Source organism: Asterias rubens, chromosome 5, assembly GCF_902459465.1.
Source record: "Asterias rubens chromosome 5, eAstRub1.3, whole genome shotgun sequence".
Classification (NCBI taxonomy): Eukaryota; Metazoa; Echinodermata; class Asteroidea; order Forcipulatida; family Asteriidae; genus Asterias; species Asterias rubens.
In genome coordinates this window covers 19,822,296-19,848,032 of record NC_047066.1, presented here as the reverse complement: position 1 = coordinate 19,848,032, position 25,737 = coordinate 19,822,296, and the positions used below count along the sequence as shown (strand labels likewise).

General features: G+C 40.4%; 1 pseudogene; it reads right to left on the bottom strand.

The window, feature by feature from the left end:
• On the bottom strand, positions 1–25,737 carry LOC117290481 (annotated as a pseudogene).

Below are 25,737 nucleotides of genomic sequence, written 5' to 3'. Positions count from 1 at the left end.
TCAGAGGTCAACTACACGCCGGTTTTTGGCCGCTCTCTGGTGTTATTCACGAGCCTTGAAGAATGACGTCAGACGATCAGGGTACCTCCACGGCAGAAATCTTCTACAGTTCTTTGCGGTTCTTGGTTCGATTCCCCAGCCTGCTGCCTTGATCCTTAGATTTCTTGGCCTCTAACGAAGTACTTGCAGACAAACCCTTTCTCATGTTCCACTTTGCAGAATTACTAGGAGGAGCGAACTCCTGCGGCTGTTTTGACGTGTTAAGGCGTGTCGTCGCAACTTTCTGTGGACGCAAACTTGCTCTTCTTCTTTGGAGTTTGTCTCATCGATGGCATCATCCAGTTGTACTGCTGTGGAGGAGCAAACTCTTGAGGGCGCTCTTCATGTACTTGCTTCTTCACCCTGTCCCATTGCGACTCTTCTGTTTATAAATAAGAATTGTAAACAAATTGTTAGTTTTAAATGACAGCTACCTGATTATAAAAGTTTAACAAAGTCTTCAATATCTTCAGTTGACATCAGGGGTGCGTTTTGGCGATTGCAACTGATACCTGATTTGTGTTGCGAGTACTTATGAAGCCATTTTGCTAAAAACAAAAACATGTGCGCACACACGGTGCCAGATTGAACTGAGAAGTCTCCCGATCAATCTACTCCACGGAAGTAGAATTAAGCAAGACAGTTCTCTAAGAACAAACTCTAACCGGCAAGCAGATACACACATGGTGTTACCGCAAACCTATATATACTAGTAATTTGCAGCCATTTTAAAGACACTAAACACTATTGATAACTGTCAAAGACTAGTCTTCACAGTTGGTGTATCTCAACATTATAATGCATAAAATAACAAACCTGTGAAAATTTCAGCTCAATCTATCGTCAAAGTTGCGAGATATTAATGAGAGAAAAACACACCCTTGTCGCACCATGGTCACACCAAGTTGTGTGCTTTCAGATGCTTGATTTCGAGACCACAAATTCTAAATCTGAGGTCCCGAAATCAAACTCGCGGAAAATTACTTCTTTCTCAAAAACTACGTCACTTCAGAGGGAGCTGTTTCTCACAATGTTTTATACTATCAACCTCTCCCCATTACTCGTAATCAAGTAAGGTTTTATAATAGTAATTATTTTGAGTAATTGCCAATAGTGTCCACTGCCTTTAAAAACAAAAACATGTGCGCACACGCGGTGCCAGATTGAACTGCGCATTGATATGTGCTACATTTGGACTAACAATTTGGTTCAGCATGCAACGTGACCAAGAAGACGAGACGTCCCTCCATGCAACGTTCTCAAAACACAGCCCTGGTACAATATTGTTATTGCGGTGTAAAGTCCTTCTGAATCGTTTATTTCAGCAAAGAGGATGTAGAAGGTTTTAGGAAGGTTAGGTTCCAAGGGGCTGTGTTATACTCAACAGGCCTGTAGCTTTAAACGGATTCATGAATTACTGTACATATATGTGACCTGTCACAACGAAATGAGCTATAAGTCGCATTGTGCCATTTCCCATTACAGACGGTCAAAGTCAAATCTTTCTCTATAGATAAGTGAGACCTCTCTTGTTTCCACAAGCTCTGTCGACTTGGAGGATTATTGTTACCCCAAGTATTGTATACCATTGGAAAGCTATTAATCTGCAGAATTCAGAAATGTGAATAGCTAATTTGTTTTAAATTCCGAATTTTAGCTCATTTTGTTGTGACAGGTCACACATGTGCCCTCCCTCGGTATCATATCTAAGGCGAGTACACGCAAACATGCAGGTGAGAGTTCATGATACTATGTACAGCCACAGATCTGCTTTGATCATGAAACAGCCCCTTTAATCACAACAAGACTCTGAAATCCTAACTCTCCACAAGGTTTAGTGCATGTTCTTCTTTTACCATGTTTACAAGGTTTATCAACATACAATACATAATAATAATAATAATAATATCGAAGTCTTATATAGCGCACGTATCTACCTAACGAGGTACTCAAGGCGCTGAGTATATACAAACTTTCAGAAAGATAGGCTATTGCAGTGATGAATGTTGAGACCCAATTAGTTAGCACCTTATAAGGGTTTACAAGGTGCTACGGCGCATTAAGCAACCACAGCCAGGAACATCGGGGCGAACCCCTTCTCTTTTCGATAAGTGCACTAGGTTCTTTTACATGCATTACACAACACATGGGACCAACGGCTTTACGTCCCATCCGAAGGACGAAGCAATGGGTAAGTGTCTTGCTTAAGGACACAAGTGTCACGGCTGGGGATTCGAACCCACACTCTGCTGATCAGAAACACCAGAGTTTGAATTCATTGAATTCGATGACATGGTTTCATCGGAAGAGAGGGGACAGTAGAACAAAGGAACTCAAAACAAGCAATGCTGTCCTCGCACTGGACTCCTTTGTATTTTTACATCCTCACATTTTCTCATGCTCTTATGGAGAGTGTTTAGTTAGAGGGACAAAGGAAAGTCCTCACAAAGATAGCGAAAAATTGATGTATGTTTACAAAAACGTGTTCCCAAATGGACTGTTTTTGGTTTAAGTACCGCAACTTCTCTGTAGAATGACAATACAATCCAAGGGGACGCATGGTAAACTGACCCTGTCAATTTACCGCAACTGTGATGTAAAACTAACAAGCGGAAAGAGGGCGCAGAAGACTTCCGCACAGCCACTGTAACTTATCTAGAAAGAGCAACAGGAACAGCTCCTTGCTGTAAACCTACCGCGACCACGCTGTAAAAAAACTTTGCAAACGCTGCGGAATATAAGTCTAGGTGGGAACGCACTGTAGAATTACGCAAAAGCCAGTCACGGTAAATTTCCACGTGACAGCTGAAGGAAAAGTCCAATGGGAACATGGCTTTAATGTACTTCGAGTCTAATACTTTGCTAGAGCCTTCCGCATCAAGCCAACGACACAAACGCCCTAAAAAAGAACAAGAAGATGAAGAAGGGTACCCTACCTTTTCCAATATCCCAAGGTCTCGCCGGCGCCGTCTTGCTCAGCCTCTCTGCTAATCTCTTCTCATCCTCCTCCTTCTGTCTTCGTCTCGCTGACTCTGACTCCTCCTTCATCCTCGCATCTTCCTCCTCCTCCTGATGGTCCTTATCGCCCTCCTCCTCAACTATCTCCCCCTTGGCTCGGTTACGCTGCTTCACTTTATCTAGTCGGGCCTTGAGGGCCGCTTTGCGTTTCGCTTTAAGCTGGTCACTCTTGGTTCTCTGACCAAGCGTCTGAAAAAAGAAACGATTGCACAAAACGATATTCCAACTGTATTCTTGAAAAACATCTGTATCAATGTGCATTTGGAACTTTAAAGCTTGATTTCTCAAACCAAGGCCAACTGGGTCAATTTCACAAAGGGGTTAGGACTATTCCTAACTTAGGACTATAGTCCTAGAAGATATTACAAACTGACAAGTAACTCGTCCTAACGTGAGATAAGACAAGTCTTAACTCTTTGTGAAATCCACCCTTGGTCCTACCATGGAGGTAGAGGTAGATACGAAAAGAGTGGAGTGTCCCCTTAAATTTCATGTATATAAATTAACTCAGAAATGAATATTTTCATCACCTTGTGATGGGTTTAGATCGCATCACAATTTTTATTCCATGAGGGGAGGCTTGTGTAAATCTCACTGAGAGTAGTAGTTTTGAAAAGAACTGGTGGTTGACAATCGTTGAGTTGTCAACCAACGGTTCTTCTCAGAACCAACTCTACTCAAAAAGAGATTCATAAATACCTCAGACAGTTTTGCTATTCCTATTGGTGGAGAGCGCGTCACGTTGGTGTGTATAAACCTTTGTTTATGACCGGTAAAAAGTGTTAATTCATGGGCGTGACACGCGACCTTGCACCTGTTCTTATAAGGCAGTTTCTTCACTCCTATTGGTAGAGAACAATGGCTGAAACAGATGTGCTACATCACGCGATACGCACGACGCGCACAACATTCCCTTATAAAGAGTTGTTTACCCGAGGGGGGCGGAGGGCTTTACCATTTCATAGCTAGAGGGGTGTTGTGTTGAAAGAAATCTTTTAAAAATTATAATTTTTGCATTTGTTTTACTTTTTGACAAAAAAGTGATGATGTTTTTGACCGAAAAGGTATTTATGAATGGGAATCAAAGTGTGTTGAATAGGTTTTCAACTAGTGGTTTAAACCCGCCGAGGCCTGGTTCTCTATAATTTACCTCGACTTCGTCTCGGTAAAATTATCAAGAACCAAGCCTCGTTGGGATTAAACCACTAGTTGGAAACCTCTTCACCACACATTGATTCCCTTATTTAAACATGGTGCTATCGCAAAACTAACCATGGTACTGGACACTATTGGTAATTGTCAAAGACCCGTCTTCTCACTTGGTGTATCCCAACATATGCATAAAATAACAAGTCTGTGAATGTTTGGACTCAATTACTCATCGAAGTTGCAAGAGAAGGGTTGTGGGTTCTGAGGTGTTGGTAGTGAGTTGTACTTTGGAATTTTGTTGCTGTAGGTTGTTGGGTTGTCGAGGTGGGTTATGGGTTTTGATATACATGTATGGGTGTCATGGCCGAGCGGATAAGAGCTCTGATGCTTCTGTTCAGCAGAGTGTGGGTCGAATCCCGGTCGTGACACTTGAGCAAGACACTTAGCAAGACACTTAACTATAATTGCTTCTCTCCACCCAGGGGTAAATGGGGACCTATGAGGGCAGAGATGGTTCTTGTGATTGATTTAACCGAGTAGCGCATATTGATGTTGCACAGGCTGCATACTCCCCACCAGGGAGCTGAGATGGTTTAAGGAGTGATTTAAGGCCCAGTGACCATGGTAATAATGTGAAGCGCTTTGGGACGCCCTCCGGGTGTGAGAAGCGATATATAAAAACGGGTTATTATTATTATTATTATTATTATGCGGGTTGTGGGTTGAGGGCTGGTTGTGATGCCTATCCTAGACTGGGGGTCTGTCTTTCAGGTCCATGCCGCTAGATCCAGTGATTCCATTGGATACAATGATATTGGATAAACGTGCACCCATTATGCCCAAACAGTACACTACTGTCAAGTCCGCAATGGAATTTGACTGCGTATCTCTATGTGAAATTAATGAGTACAAAAGTCAAAACACACGCCAGTTTTTGATGCCGGTCTCTGGTGTTATTTTCGAGCCACGAAGTGTGGCGTCAGATGTTCAGGCTATGCTTATCCAAGTGCTAAACTACAAGTACTGTACAAACTAGTAAGGTTGCAGAGAAAACATCTCCTCAACTGTTTTCCCATAGTTTTCCTCTGAAGTAACGTAGTTTTTGAGAAAGAGGTTATGCAACTGAAAGCACACAAAGTTGTGCAACAAGAGTGTTTTTTCTTTCATTATTTTCTTGTAACTTCGAAGACCAACTGAGCCCAAATTTTCACAGGTTTGTTATTGTATGCAAATGTTGGGATACACCAAGTGAGAATGCTGGTCTTTAAAGGCAGTGGACACTATTGGTAATTACTCAACATAATTGTTAGCATAAAACCTCTCTTGGTGACAAGTAATAGGGAGAGGTTGATGGTATAAAACATTGTGAGAAACGGCACCCTCTGAAGTGCCATAGTGTCCGAGAAAGAAGTAATTTTCCACGAATTTGATTTTGAGACCTCAGATTTAGAACTTGAGGTCTCGAAATCAACCATCTAAACGCACACAACTTCGTGGGACAAGGGTGTTTTTTTCTTTCATTCATATCTCGCAAGTTTGATGACGGATTGAGCTCAAATTTTCACAGGTTTGTTATTTTATGTATATGTTGAGATACACCAACTGTGAAGGCTAGTCTTTGACAATTACCAATAGTGTCCACTGCCCTTAATCAACACAAAAATCATGTTATCTTCTTACCTCGTCTCTAAGATGACTCAACATCTCCATCTGACTCTGTCTCTCTCCCTCATCCTTTGAGAAGTCAAAGCAGCCGACACCCATCTCTCTCACATCTGAACAGAAACAAAACTGGCATTAAAGACTCTGGACACTTTTGGTGTTTGTCAAAGACCAGTCTTCTCACTGAGTGTATCTCAAATAACACATGTTAAAATTTGAGCTCAATTGGTCATCGAAGTTGCAAGATAATAATGACAGAAAACACCCTTGTCACACAAAATTGGGTGCTTTCAGATGCTTGATTTTGAGACCTCAAAATCTAATATGAGGTCTCGAAATCAAACTCATGGAAAAAAAAATTCTCAAAAACTACGTTACTTCAGAGGGAGCCGTTTCTCATAATGTTTTATACAATCAACAATTCCAACAGTGTCCACTGCCTTTAAAGGGAAGGTACACATTTGTTAATTGTCAAAGAACAGTCTTCTCACTTGGTGTATCCCAACAAAAGCATAAAATAACAAGCTTGTGAAAATTTGGGCTCAATCGGTCAACGAAGTTGCGAGAAAATGATGAAAGAAACAACACCCTTGTTGGACGAATTTGTGTGCTTTCAGATGGGAATAAAAGACTTCTAGCTAGAAGTCTTTTAATATTTTAGTGAGAAATTACCTCTTTCTCAAAAAACTACGCTACTTCAGAGGGAGTCGTTTCCCACAATGTTTTATACTATCAACAGCTCTCCAATGCTCATCACCAAGTCAGTTTTTGAGTTAATATTTGTTTTGAGTAATTACCAAACGTGTACCTTCCCTTTAACCACCTTTCAGTGATCACTTTGCAGAACAAGTTTGTATTTTTTAATTTGTTTTGTCATAATGAAACAATGATTTCTAACCCAGTAGAGAAATTGACTGTTCTCAAGAAATGTACCTCGAGACTTATTTTTATCTATTGAGAAAATGTGGCTTTTGTTCACCGTCTCAAAAATTTATTGAGCTAACCTATGGTAATATTTTTTAGAATATGCTGAAACATTTTGTTTAAAATTATCCTCTTTGGAAATCCGGGCAATACAAAAAAAACACAACAAATCTTGCGTGTTCCGAAATAACATTCCCGTGGGCACATGATCGCAACCCATTAAAAGATTTGGGTATTGAAGATTTTGAAGATAATAATAGTGAAAACCTTACCCCTTCAAATATTACTTACTGAGGTGCTGTAGTTTTGGAGAAATGAGTAAAACAATGTCATGAAAATACGTTTGTAAATAATTCAAATAATTTTTGTGACATTGTTTTACTCATTTCCCAAACACTACAGCACCTCAGCACATAATATTTTCATGGAAGCTTTCTACTATCATTATCTTCAAACTGTGTAAGTTTAGTGTAAATCTGTGGACATTGTGTTTTTTGTCCTACAAAAGTTACATAGACCCTTTAAACCACAAGAACGATCTACTGACTAGACTGAATCATTATGCTCAAGTAAAAAAGGAATCCTACATGAGTGAATACGGGCAGGCGCCCAATAGAGTGGTCTTTGTCAAATTGAAATATTCCTACCGTTCCCAACCCTTGAGACCTACTCAAAATAATTATTAGCATAAATCCTTACTTGGTAAAGAGTAATGGGTAGAGGTTGATAGTATAAAACACTGCGAGAAACAGCTCCCTCTGAAGTAAAGTAGTTTTCCGGAAAGAAGTAACTTTCCACGAATTTGATATCGAGACCTCAGATTTAGAATTTGAGGTCTCGAAATCAAGCATCTGAAAGCACACAACTTATGCGACAAAAGCATTTTTTCTGTCATTATTATCTGGCAACTTCGACGACCTATTGAGCTAAAATTTACACAGGTTTGTTATTTTATGCATATGTTGAGATACACCAAGTGAGAAGACTGGTCTTTGACCATTGCGAATAGTGTCCAGAGTCTTTAAGACGGAAAACAAAATACACAAATTGTTTCTCTTTCTTTAACACTAAAATTGCGGTTTTCCTTATACATGTATGTCGTGAACTAACACGGAACTCTTGATTCCACAAAATGGCCGACTGGGTTAGCTTTAAAGGAAAACCATAGCCCGACTTGCCCGATTCTCTGCCAAACAGGGCCAAATTTTATAGAGCTGCTATAAGCACACAAATTTGCTTAGCATGAAATTTTTTCCTTGATAAAAACAGGATTACCAACCAAATTTCCATTGTTGTATATTTCTTGTTACTGGTATTCAGCTGTTGTTTGCTTATCCTGAAAATCATGTGGAAATTTGGTTGGTAATCCTGTTTTTATAAAGGAAGAAATTTCATGCTAAGCAAATTTTTGTGCTTAGCAGCTCTATGAAATTAGGCCCAGTACACCACAGCACCAAGAGTCCCAATAAAGTAATGTAAGTGCTGAATTGAATTGTCCTCTCTAACAGATAAAAGTCGCTATGTGGCACTCATTATACACACATTCTGGTGATGGTTAAAGCGTTGCACACTATTGGTAATTGTCAAAGACTAGCCTTCACAGATGGTGAACCTCAACATATGATGGTTGAGACCTCAAGTTCTAAACCTGAGGTCTCAAAATCAAATTCGTGGAAAATTACTTCTTTCTCGAAAACTATGGCTCTTCAGAGGGAGACGTTTCTCACAATGATTTATACCATCAACCTCTCCCTATTACTCGTCACCAAGAAAGGTTTGATGCCAATAATTATTTTGAGTAATTACCAATAGTGTACACTGCCTGAAAGCCATTGGACCCTTTTGGTAAACAGTATTGTCCAAGGCCCACACTGCGTGTATCACAACTTCGATATCAAATAACAAACCCTGTGAAAATTTAGGCTCAATCGGTCATCGAAGTCGGGAGAAAATAACGAGAAAACCCACCCTTGTATCCGCCTGTTTCGCCGTGTCACGACATGTGTTTAAAATAAATCAGTAATTCTCGTTATTGAGAATTGATACTGTTTTACTGTTTTCTCAAGTGAAAAAGTAAAGCATTTCATGGAAAAATATTTCAAGAAAAGTCTCTCACCACTACCTTCTGTAAACCCTGTCAGTTATTTGAAAATCTGTGAACTTTAATTTTTGTATCTGTACCGAAAGGGTCCAATGGCTTTAACCTACTGCCTCATCCAGGAGTGAGTCCTAAAAATATAAATGAGAGAGGGAGTGCATGCAGTGAGTACACAGGTGTGAGTGGAGTCAGAGAAACCGCCTGGTGTTGCGTAACAAAAGGAAGGCATGAGGGCCGCCTGGGGCATTCAAAGGGTGTTTAAAACACTATTCATAATTACTCAAAATAATTATTAGCATAAAACCTCACTTGGTAAAGAGAAATGGGTAAAGGTTGATAGTATACAACTTTGTGAGAAACGGCTCCCTCTGAAGTTGAGTAGTCTTCAAGAAATTTCATTTCGAGACCTAAGATTTAGAATTTGAGGTCTCGAAATCAAGCATCTGAAAGCACACAACTTATGCGACAAAGGCGTTTTTTCTTTCATTCTTATCTGGCAACTGCGACGACCTATTGAGCTCAAATTTTCACAGGTTTGTTATTTTATGCATATGTTGAGATACAACAAGTGAGAAGACTGGTCTTTAACAATTACCAAAGGTGTCCAGTGCCTTTAAGAACCCTATCTTACACCTTACCATCAAACTTGAGGTTCTGGTAGTGAAGAGGCCCAGGACCTCGGCTCCTCATTTCTTCCTCCTCAGCCTCCCATTTCTTCCTCATCATCTTCCGATGCATGCCTCTAGAGAGAAGATCTGGCAGTGTTTCTTGCTTCATAGCTTTCTCTTTGTCGTCCTTCTCCCTAAGATATGCAAAACAAAAAAAGGTATTAAAGTGAAGCTTATTATCTCATCCCCATCCGCCACCAGAGGGCAGTATTCTTCCCATCATGGCTGATTTAACAGTCTCCTCTTTCCCAATCCTTTAAAGGGTCTATGTACTTTTTGTAGGATAAAAACACAATGTCTACAGATTTACACCAAATTTACAGTTTGAAGATAATGATAGTAGAAAGCTACCCTGAAAATATTACTTGCTGAGGTGCTGCAGTTTTTGAGAAATGAGTAACACAATGTCATGAAAATAATTTTTGTCTCAGTGATCATGAGACAAAAATTATTTTAGAATGTAAAAACGTTTTTTCATGACATTGTTTTACTAATTTCTCAAAAACTATAGCACCTCAGTAAGTAATATTTTAAGGGAAGCTTGCTACTGTCATTAGCTTCAAACAGGGTCAGTTTGATGTAAATCTGTAGTCTAGGTTCCTAGACCATTGGTGTTGCGTGGTCACACACAACCAACGTTCCGATTATGCACGGCAAAAACTGTACACGCTTGTAATGAACGAACGCTAGCGGGCGCTCTGTTTCTCTGATTTCCTGTGCTTGCTCACCACAGGAAATCAGAGAATGATTTTAAGAAGGCTAAGGTTATTCCTTTGTATAAAAATGGTGACCCTAAATTAATATGCAACTACCGACCTATTTCTATATTACCATGTCTCTCCAAATTGCTTGAGCGCTTGGTTGCTAATCGTCTTAATACCTTTATAACTAAGTATAATATTCTGCATAACTCCCAGTATGGTTTCCGTGCTAACTTCTCAACCCAAACGGCACTAATAGACCTTGTTGACAAAATCAGTTCGTCTATTGATAAATGTAACCACACTATAGGGTTGTTCTTGGACCTTTCAAAGGCATTCGACACTATTGATCATGTTATCTTACTTTCAAAGCTTGAGAGGTATGGAATTAGGGGAAAGGCCTTGGACTGGTTCAAAAGCTATCTCTCTGATAGGAAACAATTCGTTCATTGGAAAGATTATGACTCTACATCTAAAACTATTAAATGTGGCGTACCTCAAGGTTCAATTCTAGGTCCAATACTCTTTCTCTTATATATAAACGATATCTGTAATTCTTCGAAATTGTTATCCTTTATTCTTTTTGCCGATGACACCAATGTTTTCTTTAGTCATAGTAACTTAAAGGAGGCAGTTTCAGTAATGAACTCAGAACTGCATAAGGTTTCATTGTGGTTTAAATGTAACAAACTATCAATTAATGAAAAGAAAACTTGCTTTATGTTATTTTCAAATATATGTAAAGATGACAACATCAATATTTATATAAACAACTCTAAAATAAGCCAAGTTAATTCTTTTAGATTTCTAGGTGTTATAATTGACAGCAACCTTACATGGAAGTCTCACTGCCAAAAGATTCACACATCAGTTTCCCAAGTTATGGGTGTTCTACGTAAACTTAAAAATATTCTGCCTAGAAATGTGCTTTTCTCTATTTATAATACGCTGGCATTGCCCCACTTTCAATACGGGATTCTAGCCTGGGGAAATACTCATGCTTCTACCTGAACAAGCTATTAATCGTACAGAAGAAATCCTTGAGAGTTATAGCCAATTCTAGCTTTAGAGAGCACACTGCACCCCTTTTCAAGCAATTTAAAACACTCGATATTTTTAAACTGTATAAATATCATCTTGGGGTCCTTATGTTTAAGTTTGAATTTAACTTGTTACCAGGTAACATAAGACTCCTCTTTACACGAAATATTGACATCCATCCACATAACACTAGATCAGCTACTAAAATTCATATTGGAAAGGCTCGGACCACTTTATTTATGAAAACAGTCAGACATCAAGGCCCCCTACTCTGGAATCAGCTCACCCCAATACCTTCATTTAGAACTGTGCACAGCTTCAAAAAATACATGAAAAACCTACTTATAACCAGTATCGTCTAAAATGACACCACCTGTAACTACACGCGTACCATGATTATCCATTCCAAATTATCAAGTTTTTGTAATTTCCTAAATAATGTTCTGTTAATTTTCCTTTTTGTTATCAATCTCAATATGTATTTATGGCTGCATAGCAAACAAATTTTTTTCGAAACAGTTTAATTACAAACAATCATTGCTTTGTGTTTTTTTTTGCTGTATGCACTATACCTTTCACCGTACCTTAATTTCAATAATCAATATTGTTATTGCTATAAACTATAACCTATTAATTTATATTATAAAGGGTCCAGGCTCTGTACAAGCCTAGGCTTTTTCCTGGTGCCCTCCTCTTATCACTCGTTGTTCTTATTTCTTGTATGTTTCATAATTATTTATAGTGATATTTGGAAATAAAAAAACAAACAAACAAACAAACAAACCAAAATGTTACACAAATTGTGTGCTTTTACAAACTATGAATCAAATAGCGAGCGCGGAGACCAATCATTTATATCTGGTGATAATCTGGACTTACCTAAATGCCTGAGGATTAAGACGTTTATCAATGTTGATGAGCTCAGGAAGATCTTTCTTCATACAGCGTCTGGATCGTCCTAAGGTGTCCACAAAATCCATTCTGAGAAGAAGAGAAAAACAAGGAAAGTACAGACTTCAAATGTAGATTCATAAATACTCTGGACAGTTTCTCTACTCCTATTGGTGGAGAGCGCGTCACGTGCGGGGTGTTTAAATAAGGGAATAAAAGTGTAGCGACGAGTTATTAAACGGCCGGTTTAAACCGGCAGGGTCGTTGCCATGTGATAAAGGCCCGAGCCGAAAGCGAGGGCCTTTATCGCACGGCAACGACCCTGCAAGGTTTTTAACGGACGTTTAAGAACGAGTCACTATTCTTTTATTCCCATTCATATTGCCCTTTTGTTAAAAAACTTTAAACAAAATACAATTATAGACACTTTGACAATTGAAAATTCGAGGTTTGAAATATTTTTTTCAAAAACTTTGTGAAGAATCTGTTTGATGCGCGTGGGTTGTGTGTACGCGCGCGTGCTTATAAAAAGATTACGCGCGCGCTTACATATATTACGCGCTGTATAGCTATGATTTACGTTCCGCGTGATAATCTGGCGCGCGCGCGCCCGACATGCGGAAGCCAGCCAGTCTTAAACAGCTTCAGCTGTGTCTTTATCAACCGTTTAAACACCCCCACGAGACGCACTCTCCACCAATAGGAGTAGAGAAACTGTCTGGGGTATTTATGAATGGTTGATAATGACCAGTGTTTATGACCAGCTGAGGATTGCCGAAAGTACAAATACTGCCTTTAAGTGGACAAAGCACCTAAACATTTTCTACAAAGCAAAAATAAGCAGCAAATGAGATGGGATTTTTAGCTCGATTTTCCCCTCGAATGATTTCCTCACCATTGGTCTAGAGGATTGACAGGGCCAGGTACATCTGAGGCCCCCATCTCATACTCCAGCCCCGCCCTTTCTGCCTCCTGTTTTCCCCCTTCCCCTCCCTGGACGACTTCCTTACCATTGATCTAGAGGGTTGACAGGGCCAGGTACATCCGTGGCCCCCATCTCATACTCCAGCCCCGCCCTTTCTGCCTCCTGTTTTCCCCCTCCCCCTCCCGTGATGACTTCCTTACCATTGGTCTAGAGGGTTGACAGGGCCAGGTACATCAGTGGCCCCCATCTCATACTCTAGCCCCGCCCTTACTGCCTCCTGTTTTCCCCCTCCCCCTCCCTGGATGACTTCCTTACCATTGGTCTAGAGGATTGACAGGGCCACATACATCCGTGGCCCCAATCTCATACTCCAGCCCCGCCCTTTCTGCCTCCTGTTTTCCCCCTCCCCCTCCCTGGATGACTTCCTTACCATTGGTCTAGAGGATTGACAGGGCCAGGTACATCCGTGGCCCCCATCTCATACTCCAGCCCCGCCCTTTCTGCATCCTGTTTTCCCCCTCCCCCTCCCTGGATGACTTCCTTACCATTGGTCTAGAGGATTGACAGGGCCAGGTACATCCGTGGCCCCCATCTCATACTCCAGCCCGCCCTTTCTGCCTCCTGTTTTCCCCCTCCCCCTCCCTGGATGACTTCCTTACCATTGGTCTAGAGGATTGACAGGGCCAGGTACATCTGAGGCCCCCATCTCATACTCCAGCCCCGCCCTTTCTGCCTCCTGTTTTCCCCCTCCCCCTCCCTGGATGACTTCCTCACCATTGATCTAGAGGGTTGACAGGGCCAGGTACATCCGTGGCCCCCATCTCATACTCCAGCCCCGCCCTTTCTGCCTCCTGTTTTCCCCCTCACCCTCCCGTGATGACTTCCTTACCATTGGTCTAGAGGGTTGACAGGGCCAGGTACATCAGTGGCCCCCATCTCATACTCCAGCCCCGCCCTTACTGCCTCCTGTTTTCCCCCTCCCCCTCCATGGATGACTTCCTTACCATTGGTCTAGAGGATTGACAGGGCCACATACATCCGTGGCCCCAATCTCATACTCCAGCCCCGCCCTTTCTGCCTCCTGTTTTCCCCTCCCCCTCCCTGGATGATTTCCTTACCATTGGTCTAGAGGATTGACAGGGCCAGGTACATCCGTGGCCCCCATCTCATACTCCAGCCCCGCCCTTTCTGCCTCCTGTTTTCCCCCTCCCCCTCCCTGGATGACTTCCTTACCATTGGTCTAGAGGATTGACAGGGCCAGGTACATCTGAGGCCCCCATCTCATACTCCAGCCCCGCCCTTGCTGCCTCCTGTTTTCCCCCTTCCCCTCCCTGGATGACTTCCTTACCATTGATCTAGAGGGTTGACAGGGCCAGGTACATCCGTGGCCCCCATCTCATACTCTGGCCCCGCCCTTGCTGCCTCCTCTTTTCACCTCCCCCACCCCCCCCCCCCCCCCCCCCCCCCTCTAGATGAATTTCCTTACCATTGGTCTTGAGGGTCGACTGGGCCAGGTACATCCGTAGCCCCATCTCATACTCTGGCCCCGCCCTTGCTGCCTCCTCTTCCTCCTCCTCGAGTCTTCTCTTCTCCTTCATGTCACTGATGGCCTTCTTCTCATAGTCCACCAGGAAGTGATCTGCAACATCGTCCCCTGGGTAAGACGGAATGTGACAAGATGACTTCAGTATTAGTGATCAGCCATTTGAAAGTTAGATTTGAACAATGTCTGGTACAATGACATGCTTAGCCACAAGGTGTTTTCTTAAATTGAAAGTTCTATGACAATTGAGACAGTTGCTACATCAAATGTTTCAGGGCAAGTGTTTGCATAGTTAGTAAGAGATGCAGGGTTCGGGTCGATACTCGGGAATTGCGAGTCAATAAGCGCAAATACAACCGATTTGAAAAAAGAAAAACAAATCATGATACTTAGTTTTGTATTTACTAATTTTACAAAAATCCTCTGGATAAAACGATTGTTAATGCTCCAGACACCAAGATAAACACCAAGTAAAAAAAACCCATTCCGACGACCTTGTTTCCATTTTTAGTGTCCTTTGGCAAAAATTTCAGTCCAGAATGGCCCAACATTCAATGAGAGTGCATGGCACAATGGTACGGGAGTTTGCTCAACTGGAGGTTGCTATACAAAAGCTTGCCCTGAACCAAGACGGGAAGTTAATTCAGAGGTCACAGGTTCAAGTCCCGCTGGTGTAAACCAAAATAAATAAAGACTTGGTTACAGTGTTCTATTTTTAATCCTTTAAAGGGTCTATTAGTCTAGACCAGATTCCCAAAAAGGGCTATATAGTTAAGGAAGTGAGCGTCATTTTTTAGAAAAAGTTGGTAACATACCTGATTTAACTAATTTGGGGGTGCTGAATCCGAAAATGGTGGCTACCTAGGCTAATTTTTGGTCCTTCACCCTGAAAAATCAAATTTAAAACAATACAGAAAACCTAGCAGATGACGGACTTTTCACGTGAAAAATAGTCAGGTTCTGCTGTGGTTCCATATTAATGTTGTCAGGATACCACACAGGGCAGGTAACCAGGTGCAGGTCAGGTATCCGTAACAAACTTTTGATTGTACTGGATAGATCTACAACCAAATTGCATAGGTTAGCTTTTAGTGTTCACACTCATGGCTTGAAATTATCTTACCAGTCAAAAAATTTGATTTTAGAGGATTTTAAAGTAACTCATTTTTCGATTACAATCCTCCCCCGTTTTAGAAAGTATTCTCCACAGTTGACGAACCAATCTAACTGTTGTAGGCTAACAATTGAAAAAATAAATTCCAGTTTGTTTGTTTGTTGGCAGTATAACGCATTGTTAGTCGCGTTTGAACACACACGGACAAATTGTACACAAGAAGACGATAGTAAGATTCGAAACAAAGGACAACAACATATGTATCCCCTCCATTGATAAAACAATCCACCCCTCTCTTTTCAGCTGGCTGTGAAGAACAAGGAAAAAACAAATATCTCTTTATTCATTATTACCGCTCAATCCACAAGTATAGACTCCTACTTTATTTTTGTGTGTCAGCTAGGACGGTTCCCAGCAATGAATCATTCATGAAAGGTGTGCGTATCTTCGATATTAGCAATCATAGTTTGGAGTACAAACTGAGGCAAATTGTTTTGCTAAACAAAAAAGCTTAAGTCAAAAGACTGTTTCAATTTTGGCCAAGTACACCAGACTCTTACTTTGCTTTTCCAGCAATATTTTATTTGGGAAGAACAACAAGAGTTTAAACTTTTAAAACCAACTTCAAGAAAAGTCTTAAACCCCCCCAAAAATGAAAATAGTAAGTTAACATATGGACAAAATCATGATACTTAGTTAAATCAGGTATGTTACCAACTTTTACTCAAAAATGCCGCTCGAAGTTTTTTTTTAAATCTGGTCTAGACTATATGTTACTCTTGTAGGACAAAAAACACAATGTCCACAGATTTACACTAAACTTATACAGTTTGAAGATGATGATAGTATAAAGCTTCCCTGAAAATATTACGTGCTGAAGTGCTGTTGTTTTTGAGAATTAAGTAAAACAATGTCATGAAAATAATTTTCGTCTCATGAGACGAAAATTATTTTAATCATTTACAAACGTATTTTCATGACATTGTTTTACTCATTTCTCAAAAACTACAGCACCTCAGTAAGTAATATTTGAAGGGAAGCTTTCCACTATCATTATCTTCAAACCCTGTAAGTTTAATGTAAATCTATGGACATTTTGAAAAGGTACCCAAATCCTTTAAAGCCATTGGACCCTTTCGGTAATGAAACAAAAAAAGTTAACAGATTTACAAATAACTTACAGGGTTTACAGAAGGTAGTGGTAAAAGACTTCTCTTGAAATATTCTTCCATGAAATGCTTTAATTTTTGAGAAAAAAGTAAAAACAATATCAATTCTCGATAGCGAGAATTACGGATTTATTTTAAACACATGTCTGACACGGCGAAACGCGCGGATACAAGGGTGGGTTTTCCCGTTATTTTCTCCCGACTCCGATGACCGATTGAGCCTAAATTTTCACAGGTTTGTTATTTAACCACAAGGGAAACTGACTGGGTAAATTTGTAAATGATTTTTGGGGTTGAACAAAGAATTGACTAGAGTGGGATTCGAACCAACGACCTCCGGATTAACGTGCCGGTTTGTTATTTGATATAGAAGTTGTGATACACGAAGTGTGGGCCTTGGGCAATACTGTTTACCGAAAGGGTCCAATGGCTTTAAAGGAAAACGTTGACCTTGGATCGGACAATGAAATGCATTTGATTAGAAAGATATTTTAAAAGTTGAATATAATGATCCACACAAACATGCCTCGAAAGTGTTTTCCTTGTATGCCGTGGACTAAAACACGGTCAGCAACCTAATTAAGGGAGTCAAAAATTTGATTCCCATAAATGGCCAACTGGCCTGATCCAAGGCAACGTGTTCCTTTAAAGATGGGCTCATACATGTGTAGGTCTGCTTGGAATCAGTAGAGAAAGTTGATGGTTAAAAAAAACAGTCACAGGTTCTGTTTAACCCTTTAGGAAAATAAGCGTAAGGGCACAACTCTTTACCTGCTGTCAGAATGGCTCCTTTTGACATCTCCTCCTAGAGCTTTAACTTGGCCTCTAAGGCTGCCCTGAAAACACAACAAAAAAATCAAGTCTTGAAACACTAAAACATACTATCGTTACCTGGTATTTACTTCTTTTGGGAAGGAACATTACAGAATTGGTTTTTGCTAACAGAACAGTTGCTGGCAGTGTAAGCACTTTATGTAATCCACCATCAATACATAAACTGACAAACCTGTAGAAGTTTGAGATCAATCGGCCATCTGGGTCACGAGAGAATAGTGAAAAACCGATTACAAATTTTGCATTGCATCGATGCCAAAATTAAAATGAATTAAACGCTCACTGAGCGATAAACTCCAAACGCAAAGTTAGAATATTTATTTCTCATCAAATATGACATTTCAGACAGAAATATTTCAAGGGATGTTTTCTACTATCATCATCATTAGACCGTGTAAGTTTTATGTAAATCTGTGATCTTCACGATATTTGTTTCTTACCATTTCTGTAACGTTCCTTTAAAGGCAGTTTGGTAATTACTCAAAATAATTATTATCATAAAACCTTTCTTGATTACGAGTAATGGGGAGAGGTTGATAGTATAAAATATTGTGAGAAACAGCTCCCTCTGAAGTGACGCAGTTTTGGAGAAAGAAGTAATTTTCCACGAATTTGATTTTGAGACCTCAGATTTAGAATTGGACGTCTCAAAATCATGCATCTCAAAGCACACAACTTCGTGTGACCATGGTGCGACAAGGGTGTATTTTCTTTCATTAATATCCCGCAACTTCAACGACCGATTGAGCTCAAATTTTCACAGGTTTGTTACTTTATGCATATGTTGAGATACACCAAATGTGAAGACTAGTCTTTGACAATACCCGATAGTGTCCAGAGTCTTTAACACAGATGTGTGTTGGGCATTGTATACTCACTGTTTTATCAGAACTATCACAGGCAAATCACTCAGGTGGGATTTGAACCCATGACCTTTGCATTGCTAGAGCAGACACATGTATAACTCGGGAAAGTACTGAGTATACAGTGCTTTCATACACATCGGTGTAAACAAATTATATTATTTATCTCCGATGCAAAACCTGGAATATAGGCCCTATTATAGTTAAAACAAACTTTTCTTAAAGTCACCTGGAAGTGGTATTTTTATTCAAAATAAAGCTTTTGTCAACAATCAAAATATGTGTTTTGATGAGTAGAATATGAACAAATAGTTGACTAAGGTTCCAAAAATTTGTTTTACTTTTATTTTTCAAGAGTTAGGCCCGACCCGAGAGGGCGCTGTCCATGACGTCAATCGAGGCACGATAGTTGAAGAGAAAATGTGTAGTCTGGCCTCGTATACTGGGTACCTGATCGGTATGATGCATACGTACAGAACTATGGTCACGAACCATGTCTGCACGCACTATGGCTGCTGTGCGGACAGTCCACTCGGATTACCCTGCACGGACAATGGCATGCAGTGCCAACACAAGATAGCTTGGCGCTTGACGATTGGTGTAAGCTAAAAACATGCCCTCAAAGTTGAAACATTACCCAAATTGTTTTCTCATCAGGCAAATGCTCCTTTAAGTTCATCACGTCTTTCAGGTACCTTCTTCGACGTCCCACTAGCAAGAAAAATTGTTGGGATGGTGTCATGTTTCAGAATACCTTTTCTTTTCATGTCAAATGTGTGGTGTATTGTTTTCCGGATTCGAAGCACGACGGTTCGAAGTGTTCGCTGCACAGCGCTGAAAAAAGACAATGGACCGACCACTTTGCAAACTGACCCCATTTAAAGTTGTTTTACTGCATTTAGCAGCAATACACCTGGTCGGCATTGCCGGAAAAATGCAAGAAAAAACTTTTTTTCAAAACGTACAAACTCACGACTAGGACTTGCATGTACTTCCACATGTGTTCGATGTTCGATCAAGGCAAGGTCTGCCTCGATTGACGTCACAAAAGGGGTAGGCGGAGTCACCCCATAAACAACTTTATCTATTTTTTTAACATATAAATCGTGACAAACAATTACTAAAAAAAATATGTTATTGTTTATCAACATTATACTCTTATGTTTGGAGAAAAAAAAATATTTTTCCAGGTGACTTTAAGTTTTAGCTGTTTTGAAACAGGAAACCCACTTCACAGTCCATAAGGATGTAGGCATGGGTACCATCCACTAGGAGCCACCTACTCCTAGGGCTGAAACAGACTTACCCCCTTCACAGTCTGTAAGGATGTAGGCATGGGTATCATCCACTAGGAGCCACCTACTCCTAGGGCTGAAACAGGGTTACCCCTTCACAGTCCCTAAGGATGTAGGCATGGGTATCATCCACTAGAAGCCACCTACTCCTTGGGCTGAAACAGGGTTACCCCTTCACAGTCCCTAAGGATGTAGGCATGGGTATCATCCACTAGGAGCCACCTACTCCTGGGGCTGAAACAGGGTTACCCCCTTCACAGTCCCTAAGGATGTAGGCATGGGTATCATCCACTAGAAGCCACCTACTCCTGGGGCTGAAACAGGGTTACCCCCTTCACAGTCCCTAAGGATGTAGGCATGGGTATCATCCACTAGAAGCCACCTACTCCTTGGGCTGAAACAGGGTTACCCCTTCACAGTCCCTAAGGATGTAGGCATGGGTATCATCCACTAGAAGCCACCTACTCCTAGGGCTGAAACAGGGTTACCCCCTTCACAGTCTGTAAGGATGTAGGCATGGGTATCATCCACTAGGAGCCACCTACTCCTAGGGCTGAAACAGGGTTACCCCCTTCACAGTCCCTAAGGATGTAAGCATGGGTATCATCCACTAGGAGCCACCTACTCCTAGGGCTGAAACAGGGTTACCCCCTTCACAGTCCCTAAGGATGTAGGCATGGGTGTCAACCACTAGGAGCCACCTACTCCTAGGGCTGAAACAGGGTTACCCCCTTCAAAGTCTGTAAGGATCATCCACTAGGAGCATGGCTGGTGGAGCAAAATGCACTACCTTCAAAACTTTTTTAGGGAGTGAAACATGCATCTTACATTATTTACCTTGATTTATCCAATGCATTTTCTTCTTCTGCTGTAAGGACTTTATCCTTCTCAGCTCGGGACTGAACTCCGTCATTCTTCTTGGTCCAGATACTTGCTTTCTGTAAAAAAAAAAAAAAAACCAATAACCACAAGGAAACTGACAGGGTAAAGTTTTGAATAATTTTGATTGGAACTTGAAATGTTAAAGACAGTGGACACTATTGGCAATTGTCAAAAACTAGCCTTCACAGTTGGTGTATCTCAACATGCATAAAATTTCAAACCTGTGAAAATTTGATATCAATCGGTCGTCGAAGTTGCGAGATAATAATGAAAGAAAAAACACCCTTGTCACACGAAGTTGTGTGCATTTAGATAGTTGATTTTGAGACCTCAAGTTCTAAACTTGAGGTCTCGAAATCAAATTCGTGGAAAATTACTTCTTTCTCGAAAACTATGGCATTTCAGAGTGAGCCATTTCTCACAATGTTTTATACCATCAACCTCTCCCCATTACTCGTCACCAAGAGAGGTTTTACGCTAATAGTTATTTTGAGTAATTACCAATAGTGTCCACTGCCTTTAACTTGAGTTTGATTGCTTAAAGGGTCTCGGTACTTTTTGTAACACAAAACACGAAATCCACAGATTTAGATTAACTTACATACACCGTTTGAAGATAATGATAGTAGAAAGATTTCCTTAAAATAATTACTAACTTGCTGAGGTTCTGCAGTTTTAGAGAAATGAGTAAAACAATGCCACAAAAAAATAATGTTTGTCTCAGTTTTTGCCGTAAAAAGTATTTTAATACTTTTTACAGCAAAATTGCATTTTTATCATAACTGGTTTTTAATACGTTCTTACATGCTGAAATAATTTTCACTGAGACGAAGATAATTTTTGTGACTCAGGTTTTACTCATATTATTTGCGATAAAAAAGTGCGACAAGTGCTTTACGCCCCTTTCGAAGGACGAAGCAATGGTGAAGTGTCTTGTTACGGCTAGGGATTCAAACCCACACTCTGCTGATCAGAAACAACAAAGTTTGAATTCAGTGCTCTGTACCGCTTGGCCACGACACTTCCATGGGGGTGTCAAACATAGGTGAACATAGTAAATAACCACCTTTTCAGACAGAGTCTCATTTCAGTTCATCCAAGGTCCAGCCTACCTTAGGAACAGGTTTAGCCTTGACTGTAGTAGAGTTCTCTTGAAGTTGTTCTTTGCCGAGTGCCTCTTGTTTCAGGAATAACTCTGCTTTCAAACCCACAAGCTGCAAAAGAAGAAAGTGATCACATTGATTAATGTCAAGTTATTAACTCCAGTCTCCTGACGATGACTAGAGCAAGGTAGTCGGCTTGCCATGCAATGCCTAGAATATATTTATTTCTGTTTTAGTGTGAACTTTTTGGGGGGTGTTTCATAATAACTTGGGAAGCATCTCAGCATGAAAAGTTGGTTTTCCATTAAAAAATTATTTCACCTCCTGAAACTGAAAAGCTGAAGGTTCCTACTTGGATATATCCATGGTCTACATATTTTACAGTTACACAAAACGTTGAGCGATTGAGTCACTCGATCGTATTGGTACATTTTTCAATGTTCCTTAATTTTGTTTTTAATTCTTTATTTAAAAGCCAGAATAAACTTTAGGTTTTTTGTATCTCAATTTGATCAGTGAAAAACTTGGACCGTGTTCTGAGTCTGTGTTCAGTAGAAAGGGTAGAAGAGTTGACTTGTAGGCCTAGATGATTGTATAGGGAAAAGTTTCTGTATCACACGCCACCACTTTTTCATTCAATATGAAATAATATCAAGTCTAATTAGGCCTACCTCAATGAGATAATGTAGGCCTACTTCTAGAAACTATAAGGCTCCCCTGTGAGCCTTATGTAGGGGTCACATAATTATTTAGGGCCTTCTTAACGCTTTACGTTTTTTTAAAATCAGCGTTGATGAGTGAAAGTTTTATGACCGTTAGCCAGCCAAAACTGAAGTTTCCTGTGTACTGTACAACTAAAGCTTTCCCCAACCTACTCAATATACATTCATAATGCTTGTATTTCCTTTTTGTTGAGTGAAATTAAAAAACATCGTCAAAAATTACAATTTTCTGCATGAAAAGTGGTGGCAGGGAAACGGATGTATTAACTGGGGCACTGATTCCTTTTTCGAAATTTTAACATTAATTTCGAAAAAGGCGGAAAAATAGGCGGAAAGGTTTCCGTATGGCGCCACCACTTTTTCATTCGGTATAGAATAATAGTATCTAATTTACCTCAATAATAAGATATCCCTTTTTGTAAAAATGAGTGAAAAAGTGGTGGCGCCATACGGAAAGTTATCCGAATAGGCTTAGGCCTACAAACAATAGTACAAATACACGTACAATGACCAATAATGTCAAAATTTCTAAAAAAAGGAATACAGCGCCCCAGTTACACTCAACACTGGGTCTGTGTTGTATTGATTGATGACTTTAGAAAGAAATTAATTTATTTTGATCTGGTGGATGGAAGTGTGAACTTGAAGTGGAGGAAAAATAAAGTAAATTCCATTCAACAGTGTTCAAATTTCAATTCAACAACCATCATCAATCATGCCATTATCATCATATTATGTCATGACCATGACAACGTCAACAGTCAACAATCGATCGTGACAATTAATTCAAACTTTCAAAGAGTTCTTACGAGGAATAATTCACTTCTAATCTATTTACTTGCCTGAGTTCATGTTTCCACTGAGGTGTGGTCTACAGGGGAACGTATCTGTAGATTAACCACAATTTCAGATAATGTGGCTATTGCTGCAGTCCAATGTGAATGTACAGTAGGTTGTTGTTGGCAATCAAATTCGGTTTAAGGGCGCCGCCATCTTTTAAGCTAACCCACGGTTTTCTGTTACCGACAATAGAGGGCGCTCTACTCCAAGAGCCGTCGTGTGAATTAATTATTGGCTCTTTATGCGCCCTGATCCCAATTTCATCGATCTGCTCCAGCAGAAAAAAAAAATAGTTCAGCAGCTTACCAGAATAAGGTTACCCGCCAAATTAAAAAGTACAATTTGTGACTGGTATTTCTTCTTACAGCAGTGAACTTCAAAGTATTAAAGGCAGTGGACACTATTGGTAATTACTCAAAATAATTATTATCATAAAACCTTACTTGTTAATGGGAAGAGGTTGATAGTATAAAACATTGTGAGAAACGGCTCCCTCTGAAGTGACATAGTTTTCGAGAAAGAAGTTATTGTCCACGAATTTGATTTCGAGACCTCAGTTTTAGAATTGAGGTCTAGAAATCAAGCATCTGGAAGCACCGTACAACTTGTGCAACACGGGAATTTTCTTCCATTATTCTCTCGTAACTTGGACGGCCAATGTGAGAGGGCTGGTCTTTGACAATACCAAAGGTGTCCACTGCCTTTAATCAATAATTAAGTTATGCCTAAGCAGCTCTATGAACATTTGCCCTGATGGCATTTAATTTGGGTTAACAGCCGATCATTACAATTATAGCCCCCTGAAGTAGCCATTCTACAATAATCTCAAAAAAGCAATTATGGCGCATTTATTAACTGGGGATTAATTAAACAATGGTGATTACGGTATTACATTAAAACGTCAAATCATAATATTCTGAGGTTAATTAGAAAACCCTTAATTATATAACACAAGATCGTACAACTTGATTCTTTTGAAGACGAGCAGTGTGTAGTATCGAAACGTCGTGACCAAACCGGCTCTTTTCAGAGATTAACACGTGGTTGTATCCCGCCAGTTTACTATTTATTTATTAAAAAGTAAGTCTTGTGGAGTAAACTTGCATTAGAAAAATTGTAATAAAAGGATGGTAGACACTAGAAACTACGCGCTGAGTCAGCGGGAACTGCAATGTACAAACAATTTCAACAAAATGCTTGATATCCCAATGTTATTATATTCAATGGTTCATTGTCCTATTAAAAATAAGTATTACTGTCACCAATTTTAGTCATTAATTGTCCTTCCTTGTATTGTGGTGATTTCTTGAATATTAATTTCAGTTTTGAAGCTCATCGGTTATACAATTATATCAGCGCAATCCTCCGGATAAATACATATTATTTCAAACTCTTGGATAAAGTCAAGGATATAGGAATTGCAGACGTTAAACTATACAATTGCTTGAACGATTTATTCCTTCAAACGTGCAAAAGATGACGTCCATTTAAAGAACACATGCCCTTTTCGAAACCGCGGCTTCTGCTTTGGATTCGGCTTCAGGCTCCGTGCTCTAGTCTGAGACCCTGGCGCGTGTACGCAATGCATGCGCAATTGTCCAAACAACCGCGGGGCCAAGCTAGCCTGAGCCGAATCAAAAGCCGAAGCCGTGGTTTTTAAAAGGGTCATAGACTACTTGAATATCAGATCTTGGTAGCTGGATGGTGAGGTTTCTTTATGTCCAGTAGAAGCAGCTTGCCCGTGTAGTTGGGTTTCCATTTCCTCATACGCATTTGCATCTTCATCTGGAGCTGTTTGAACTATCACGGGTTGAATTAGGATTGGCTTTGGATCTTCTTTTCGTCACGATAATGTACAGGAGTGACGCGATGAGCAGCAAGATGGCGACAGCAGCTAGTGGGCCACCCTACTAAGATGACTGTAGAGTCCGTAGATCCTGAAGAAGGGTTCTTACTGTCAGGATCGGGATCTTGCTTCTTGGTCGGTAGAGTGGATGGGGTATCGGGTGCAGATGTTGTAGACTGTCGGTACGGTCGATCTCTCGGTACGGAATCGGTGCTGCTGATTGCAGGGTATCTGGTAGGTGGATGGGAAGTGGTCACTGCCATTTGAGATGTCGATACCTCATCTGTGGTTACTTCGTCACGATGAACAAGTAACACGCCACTGGTAGTATTTCCAGTAACTGACGTGGCTCCGCTGAACACCATACATTTCACTGCAGTGCCGTTGTCTCTCATTGTCAATCTCTCCAT